General features: G+C 37.1%; 1 long non-coding RNA gene across 1 annotated transcript; it reads right to left on the bottom strand.

Moving 5' to 3' along the window:
• Positions 1–2,058: 2,058 nt before the first annotated feature.
• Positions 2,059–3,411, bottom strand: LOC110914838. The gene is made up of 2 exons (XR_002578635.2): positions 3,059–3,411; positions 2,059–2,288 (listed from the first exon to the last, which is right to left on the bottom strand). It is a non-coding gene; the product is annotated as an uncharacterized LOC110914838 (long non-coding RNA).
• Between the last annotated feature and the right edge of the window lie 5,241 nt (positions 3,412–8,652).

Genomic DNA, 8,652 nt, shown 5'->3' on the forward strand with positions numbered 1-8,652 from the left:
GGAAGCGATCTGGTCCATCAGATTGGTGTGTTTAAGGGTTGAGATTAAATCAATGGCAATCTTGTAATATTTAACTATATTTAATAGATTGTTTTAAATGATAAGGGGCAATTTCGTCATAACAGTGTTTTAAATCAATCAAAAATAACCGTCAATAAGTCACATTTCCTTATTACACGCGAATTTCCCTCTCTCTCTCACTTTCTCTCTCTAAACCCACAACGAAATCAATCAAAAATCATACCAAAAATACCTATAATCATGGATGAAGATAAGAGATTTTCCAACTTCTGTATACGTAAGATCAAACGGACATTGTGTTCTGTGTTTTAGTTGGCGATTAGGGTTCAATTGTGTTCTACATTGAAGTGTTTTATGTTTGCAGGGAAGAGATTCAAAAAAAGGGGGGATTTGAACAAGATGGGTGGGAGCAGACTTGAAGTCGCCGGAAGAGAAAACACAGTAGCCGGAAGCAACGCCGGAAGCAACGCCGGAAGAGAAAACACGGTCGTAATCTGCTTGTAGAACACATTTGTATGAATCTGCTTGCTGTTAAAACACAGCTGTATGAATCTGAATTGCTGTTAAAACACAGCTGTATGAATCTGAATGATAAAACACATTTTGTATGAATCTGCTTGCTGTTAAAACACAGCTGTATGAATCTGAATGCTAAAACACAACTGTATGAATATGCTTGCTGTTAAAACACAACTGTATGAATCTGCTTGCTGTTAAAACACACCTGTATGAATCTGAATGCTAAAACACAACTGTATGAATCTGCTTGCTGTTAAAACACAACTGTATGAATCTGAATGCTAAAACACAACTGTATGCATCTGTTTGCTGTTAAAACACAATTGTTTGAATCTGAATGCTAAAACACAACTGTATGAATCTGCTGGCTGTTAAAACACCGCTGTATGAATCTGAATGCTAAAACACAACTGTATGAATCTAATTGCTGTTAAAACACAACTGTATGAATCTGAATAATAAAACACAGCTGTATGAATCTGCTTGCTGTTAAAACACATCACCAAGAACAAACTGTTAAAACACAGTACCAAGAACATGCTGATAGATTCCAGCAAGAAAACGAATGAATGATTGATATTAAGTGAGATCAGAAATCGAAAACAAAAAATTCCGAAATTTATGGATAGTTAGTTATTGAAGATAATTTCCTAAAATAAAAATAGATTGTAAAAGTACATAAATGCCCTTTTAGATAAATTCCTTCAATGCCACATGTCGCGTTCTTATTGCTTCCTAGACTTTCTAGGAAAAACACACTTTCCACCCAACTCCTACTATATATATATATATATATATATATATATATAGAGAGAGAGAGAGAGAGAAAGAGAGTTAGGTTTATTTGTGAACAACCCCCTTGATTGTGAAAACCAGTTAACTAATCTTAGCCCTTAATTATCAATACACAAGTGTAAATTAATGGTCAGGATTTCATAATGAAAATACACTAGTTTGTATTTTACAATTTGATGATGTAAATCGATGGCTATCGTTTGTTCACTCAGTTCACAAATACACTAGTGTTCACTCTAAAAACTCATATATATATATATATATATATATATATATCACTCACAACAATTTGATGATGTAAATCGATGGCTATCGTTTGTTCACTCATTTTACAAATACACTAGTGTTCACTCTAGAAACTCATATATATATATATATATATATATATATATATAGGGCAAGGATAAATCGAAAACCCACTCCAGTTGACTAAACCCTGAAAACCCAATAACAACCATTGATTATGATGCATGGATGGCTAAGATTAATTTTGGGATATGTGTTACTTTTTCTCCCTTTCTCTCAATATTTAAATATATATGATGTACTTGAAGGGTAAAATGGGAAAATTATACTTCCATGTGTCAGATTTTTAATTTCTTTTGATGTAATTCTGTTTTTTCATTTTTATATAAATCAGTTTTTTTGTTTCTTTTTATATACATCTGTATTTTATTACATAAAAATGTAACATACATTTTTTAATTATCAATTTATGCCACATTTGTAATAACACACTTTATTTCTATAACATAAAATATTACACAGAAACGTAACATATAATTTTTACATGATCAAATGCACTTTATTTTCTGTAACGGACATTATTTCTGTAACACAAAAAAATGTAACTATGTTCAACATCAAACATCTTTTGAATCATCTTCAACATCTGAAACATCATCTTCAAACATCTGAAACATAATCTTCAAAGTGTAGATTTGTAAACAAAGCTGAAAAAAAAAAAAAAACATACTTATTCACCTTCTTGAACAAGATCTGAAACAAATTTTACACAAAAAATTGATGCAATCAATAATAAAAACAACAGTCTAAAAAAGTGTAACAACACACTTTATTTTCAGTAACGTGCATTATTTATGTAACACGAAAAAATGTAACATGCATTTTTTAATTATCAATTTATGCCAGAAACACAACACACTTTATTTTCAGTAACGTGCATTATTTATGTAACACGAAAAAATGTAACATGCATTTTTTTAATAATCAAAAATTGCAGATCCACAAAATACAAAAAAAATGCAGACTAAAAAAGTGTAGATTTGCAAACAAAGATGAAAAAACGGTACTTATTCACCTTCTTGAACAGATCTGAAACAAAATTTACACAAAAAATTGATGCAATCAATAATAAAAACAACAAACCCATCAAACAAGAACTTAAAAACCTCCATCTTCTTGAACAAAAAAATAGCAGATCCACAAACCACAACAAAAAACAAATTAAAAACATTCATCTTCTTGAACAAAAAACAAAGTTGCAGATCTACAAAATACAAAAAAAATGATAAATCAAGAAATTAAAAAATTGATAAATCAAGAAATTAAAAACATTCATCTTCTTGAACAAAAAAACAAAAAAAAAACAACATATTCAGAAAAAAGTTGCAGATCTACAAAATACAAAAAAATGAAGAACTACAAAACGCAAAAAATTGCAAATCTGTAAAAAAAAAAATGAAAACAAACACTTATGGACCTGGAGGATCTTCTAGATCTGGAACATCATGTTTAAACATCGAACATCTTTGGGGTCATCTTCAACATCTGAAACAACATCTTCAACATCGGATTCGTTGACCACCGCCGGATCTGGGAACCACCATCGGATCTTGAACCACTCAAAGCACTAAATCCGCCAAGAAAACCAGTGGTTTGGTGATGATTTGTGGTGGATCGATGGATAAGAAGAAGAATTATGAACTACACCATCACCAAGTTGTTACACTTGTAGATGGTGTTTCTGGGTGTTCACTCTCATCCACTCTCTGTTTGGAGAAAATCAAATGTGGGAGAGGAGAAAATAAACAAAAAGTTACATACATAAAATAAACAAAAAGTTGGCATAGTACAAAGTACACATCACATTAAATGTGGGAGAGGAGAACAAGCAAAGCATGCATCGTCTCTCTCTCTCTAATACATATTCAGACAAAAATGAGTAAATGACAAAGTTGCCCTTGGTTGCATCTTTATACATATGGTGATGTGGCTAAATCCTAGCCACACAACAGGGTTTACTGAGTTTTCTTAACTGGGATGAGTTTTCTCATTATAATTAGCCTATATATATATATATATATATATATATATATATATATATATATATATCACTCACAAGTATACAGAGAAAACCCACTTAAATTTAGAAAACTTAGAAAACCTTATATAACAAACCCTTTTTTTCTTAAAAAATAGGGAATTTAACATTTTTGCTAAATTTTAAGCACAAAAAAAAAGAAAAAAAAAAACTAACTGCTGACTAGATCTCCTTTTAAAGTTGAAAATTATGTGTTACATGTAACATGTGCTCAAAAAAAGTTGTAACTTACAAATATTCAACTTTAAAAAAAACTAGTATACTCTTTTTTAGTTGGCTCAAAAGGTTATAAAACATGTATGTTACATTCTTTAATGTTTTTTAGAAAAAAAAATGTTTGTTACATAAGGTTTTCTTAAGTTTTTTTTTAACTCAATTGGGTTTTCTTTATAGCCCTCAGTTCACAAATACACTAGTGTTCACTCTAAAAACTCATATATATATATATATATATATATATATATATATATATATATATATATATATATATATATATAGAGAACCACCCTTATTGTGAGAAACTTGAGAACCAATGTGAACACAACCTAAAATAGCTAAAAAACCTAACCCCCACCCCCCCCCCCCAAAAAAAAAAAAAAACCTAAACCCCCGCCCCCCCAAGCTAACCCCCCCCCCCCAAAGCTAAATGCTAAAAACTAAAACCCCCAAAAAACCTAAAAAAAACCTAACCCCCACCCCCCCCCCCCAGGCTAAAATACTAAAAACTAAACCCCCAAAAAACCTAAAAAAATCTAAAAAAATCTAAAAAAAATCTAAAAAAAAATTTTTTTTTTAATATTTTTATGCTCAAATCACTACTTTTAGTGGGCAAAAAAAATTAAAAAAAAAAATTTTTTGGCTTCGAAAAGTAGCTATTTTTATATAAAAAATATTAAAAAAAAATTTGTGTGATTTTTAGCTATTTTTAGGCATTTTTGGTGTGTTCACATTGGTTCTCGCGGTTCTCACAATAAGAGGTGGTTCTCGCATGATCTTCTATATATATATATATTATATATATATATATATATATATCACTCACAAGTATACAGAGAAAACTCACTTAAATTTAGAAAACTTAGAAAACCTTATATAACAAACCCTTTTTTTCTTAAAAAAAATAGGGAATTTAACATTTTTGCTAAATTTTAAGCAAAAAAAAAAAAAACTGCTGACTAGATCTTCTTTTAAAGTTGAAAATTATGTGTTACATGTAACATGTGCTCAAAAAAAGTTGTAACTTACAAATATTCAACTTAAAAAAAAAAACTAGTATACTCTTTTTTAGTTGGCTCAAAATGTTATAAAACATGTATGTTACATTTTTTTATTTTTTAGAAAAAAAATGTTTATTACATAAGGTTTTCTTAAGTTTTTTTTAACTCGAGTGGGTTTTCTTTATAGCCCCCCTCCCCCCCCCCACTCACCTCTCAATAAGAGGTGATTCTCGCATAATCTTCTCCCTATATATATATATCACTCACAAGTATACAGAGAAAACCTACTTAAATTTAGAAAACTTAGAAAACCTTATATAACAAACCCTTTTTTTCTTTAAAAAATAGGGAATTTAACATTTTTGCTAAATTTTAAGAAAAAAAAAACTGTTGACTAGATCTTCTTTTAAAGTTGAAAATTATGTGTTACATGTAACATGTGCTCAAAAAAAGTTGTAACTTACAAATATTCAACTTTAAAAAAAAACTAGTATATTCTTTTTTAGTTGGCTCAAAACGTTATAAAACATGTATGTTACATTCTTTAATTTTTTAGAAAAAAAAAATGTTTATTACATAAGGTTTTCTTAAGTTTTTTTAACTCGAGTGGGTTTTCTTTATAGCCTCCCCCCCCCCCCTCTCTGGAGAAGATCATGTGAGAACCACCTCTTATTGTGAGAACCGCGAGAACCAATGTGAACACATCAAAAATGTCTAAAAATAGCTAAAAATCACACAAAAATTTTTTTAATATTTTTTTATATAAAAATCGCTACTTTTCGAAGCCAAAAATAAAAAGAAATTTTTTTTTTAAAAAAAAATGCTTTCTTTTTTGGTCACTAAAAGTAGCAATTTGAGCATAAAAATATTTAAAAAAAATTAGATTTTTTTTAATTTTTTTAGATTTTTTTAGGTTTTTTGGGGGTTTAGTTTTTAGCATTTTAGCTTGGGGTAGAGGGGGGGTCTTTAGGTTTTTTGGGGGTTTTAGTTTTTAGCATTTAGCTTTCAAGGGAGGGGGGTGAAGGGGTATGGTCCCAGATCTCGCGTCAGCATGGACCGCGAGTGACCATTACCCTTATCAAAACCCCCACTAACTAACAACCTACTTGTGCCCATGCGGGAACGCGTCGACACAAGGGTTGAATCCAATCTATCTAGTAACAAAGAAGGACTTACATGGAACATGAGAACGGTAGAGTGATGCGACATAGCATCACATCTGGTGTATGAAAACGGAAGTATTCACAGCGATGCGGCATCGCACCGCATCCAGTGAACACTTCTATCAATACAGGAAAGCCTTACCTTAGGCATAGAAGAAGATGAACGTAGCGGTACGGCTGACACCGCACCAATACGGACATTTTCGTCACGACAAGGGATGCAGGCAAGACGACGATGCGGCTAGCACCGCATCTCGCGTATTCCTTGATCACAAGTAGGAGACGCGGTAACTTCAGATGTTACCGCACGTAGCGATGCGGCTTGCACCGCATCCTATGTACTCAAGCAAGTGGTACTGACACCACAGTGCAAGTGGCACCAATGGCAGTTACCTGTCAGAGCTACGTAAGCAATGGACTGACGTGGCATAACCTCCATAACCGACGAGCCTGACACACCTGAAAGGGTGCAGCACGTCGTCAGTCCATCCATCATCATCCTCCTTCACTCCTCGGCTATAAATACCAACCCCAAACCAGGTTTGAGGTATCTTCTCACAACTCTCTCACTACTACTACTATCTTACTTTGCTTCCCAAGCAAACTACTGATTCTCACGCCGGAGAGTGGTAACAAGGAGCACCCCCCACCCCATCCTCCTTGTTACGAGTCACGGCTTGTTTCCTTGTGCAGGAGATCAACCACCGGTGATCCAGCCAGCGATCCTCGAGAGGAAGGGATTAACCCTTCTTGACGAGACCAGTGTGTTAACCCTGCCCGGTTAACCATTGTTTCATCATTGGCGCCCACCGCTACTCTTAGCATTTTCTAAACCATCCTTTTTCCTCTCTCACGATCATGACTGATCACCAAAACAACACTGCGGATAACCAAAATCCTCCAATCCCAAACCCGGTAGGGGTCAATGCCTCGACCTCCCAACCCGGACACATTGGCACGTCCACACAAAGGAGCCCCTCCTTTATGTTCGGACATGACTTATCACAGTTCCCATCTGTGATCCCACCAGGCATGACCGTTCATGCCTGGTACGAGCAGCAGGCAGCCACGCTGACTGCAGCATACAACCGCGCTTGTACTGAAGCGAATATACGAGCTGGGCTTCCCCCAGCACCGCACACCCCTGTTGACCGTATTTTACAATACGACGGCAGGATACATTCACGCCCGGCTTCAAGAAGCCGACGTGAAGAACGGGGATCGTCTTACTGTTCGTCCACACCCTCAACGAGGATGATTCCTCATACGGGTCCCACACCAGAGGACCGGTACATACCCGCCTTGGCCCCCATGGCGAGGACAGGAGACGATCAACCTCCAGACACGGCCCAGGCATTTAGAGCCGATTGGGCCCACAACCATACACCGAAGGGTACGGTCATACCGACCCTGACGACCACAGCTACCGCGGTGATTCGCATGACACCAGTAGCAGACCAGGAGGACGCAACTATGTTCCTCCCAGTCATCCCCGCAACACATACCTTAGGGCGGCAAAGCGCCCTGCGAACGAACCATACAGGCCAAAGGCAGCGGCCGAAAATTCCAAGTTCGGCACGCGGATTGCCAACGCCCATGTCACCACGACAAAGTTCCCATTCAACGTTGGGAAATACAGTGGTTCGACCGACCCGGACGACCACATGAACGTCTTCATGGGCGCGGGCATCAACGGCCAGTGGGACGAACCCACTTGGTGTAATTTTTTCCCACAGACCCTTACGGGCCTCGCCAGGGCATGGTTCGATTCTTTGCCAGTGGGATCACTGGATTCATTCGAGGACTTGCGTACCAAGTTCCTCGCACATTTTTGCCAGCAGCGACGCCACGAACGAGATTCGTGTGACGTCATGAACATCTGGCGAAGGAACGACGAATCGCTCGAAGCATTCGTCGTCCGATATAATAAAGAGTGCCTGGAGATAGGTGACGTGGCAGACCAGATGGCACGAAACCACTTCATCCGGGCCGTCAAAGACAGAGAGATGATCATGACCATCTCTGGCAAGGAGGGCTTGCCCAAAAAATGGGAAGATGTCATGATTGCGGTCAAGAAATACGCCCAGACACAGCGGTCACTCGAACCGCATGTGACAAAGGCAAAACCCCAAGCCGAAACATCCCAACAAGGGTCCAAGCGTAACAATAAACGCAACCGGGACGTTGGAAATCGTGATATTTCCAAACCATACTTCCCGCAAACCAACACGTTCGACCCAAAGAACTACAACCCCGCCCGAGACAGTCGGGCGTCAAAGAAAGAAACTCGGGACCGCAACTGGACCGAGATCACCATGTCGCCAAGTGAGGTCCTCCTTGCGGACCCACAGTTCTTGCGACCGGCCCAACCAATGAAGTCCAAGAAAAATCAGGACCTCACACTCTACTGTGAGTACCACAAGGACTCGGGCCACACCACCAACAGCTGCATCAGTCTCCGACTGGAGATTGAGCGCGCCTTAAAGGAGGGGAAACTGCAACATCTTTTGCCAGGTGGGCAAAAACCCACCAAGCGCATTACCCCTCATGGCGAAGGTACCTCCTCCGGGAAGAGAACCATGCACGTGGCTCC

Source organism: Helianthus annuus, chromosome 15, assembly GCF_002127325.2.
Source record: "Helianthus annuus cultivar XRQ/B chromosome 15, HanXRQr2.0-SUNRISE, whole genome shotgun sequence".
NCBI classification, from domain to species: Eukaryota; Viridiplantae; Streptophyta; class Magnoliopsida; order Asterales; family Asteraceae; genus Helianthus; species Helianthus annuus.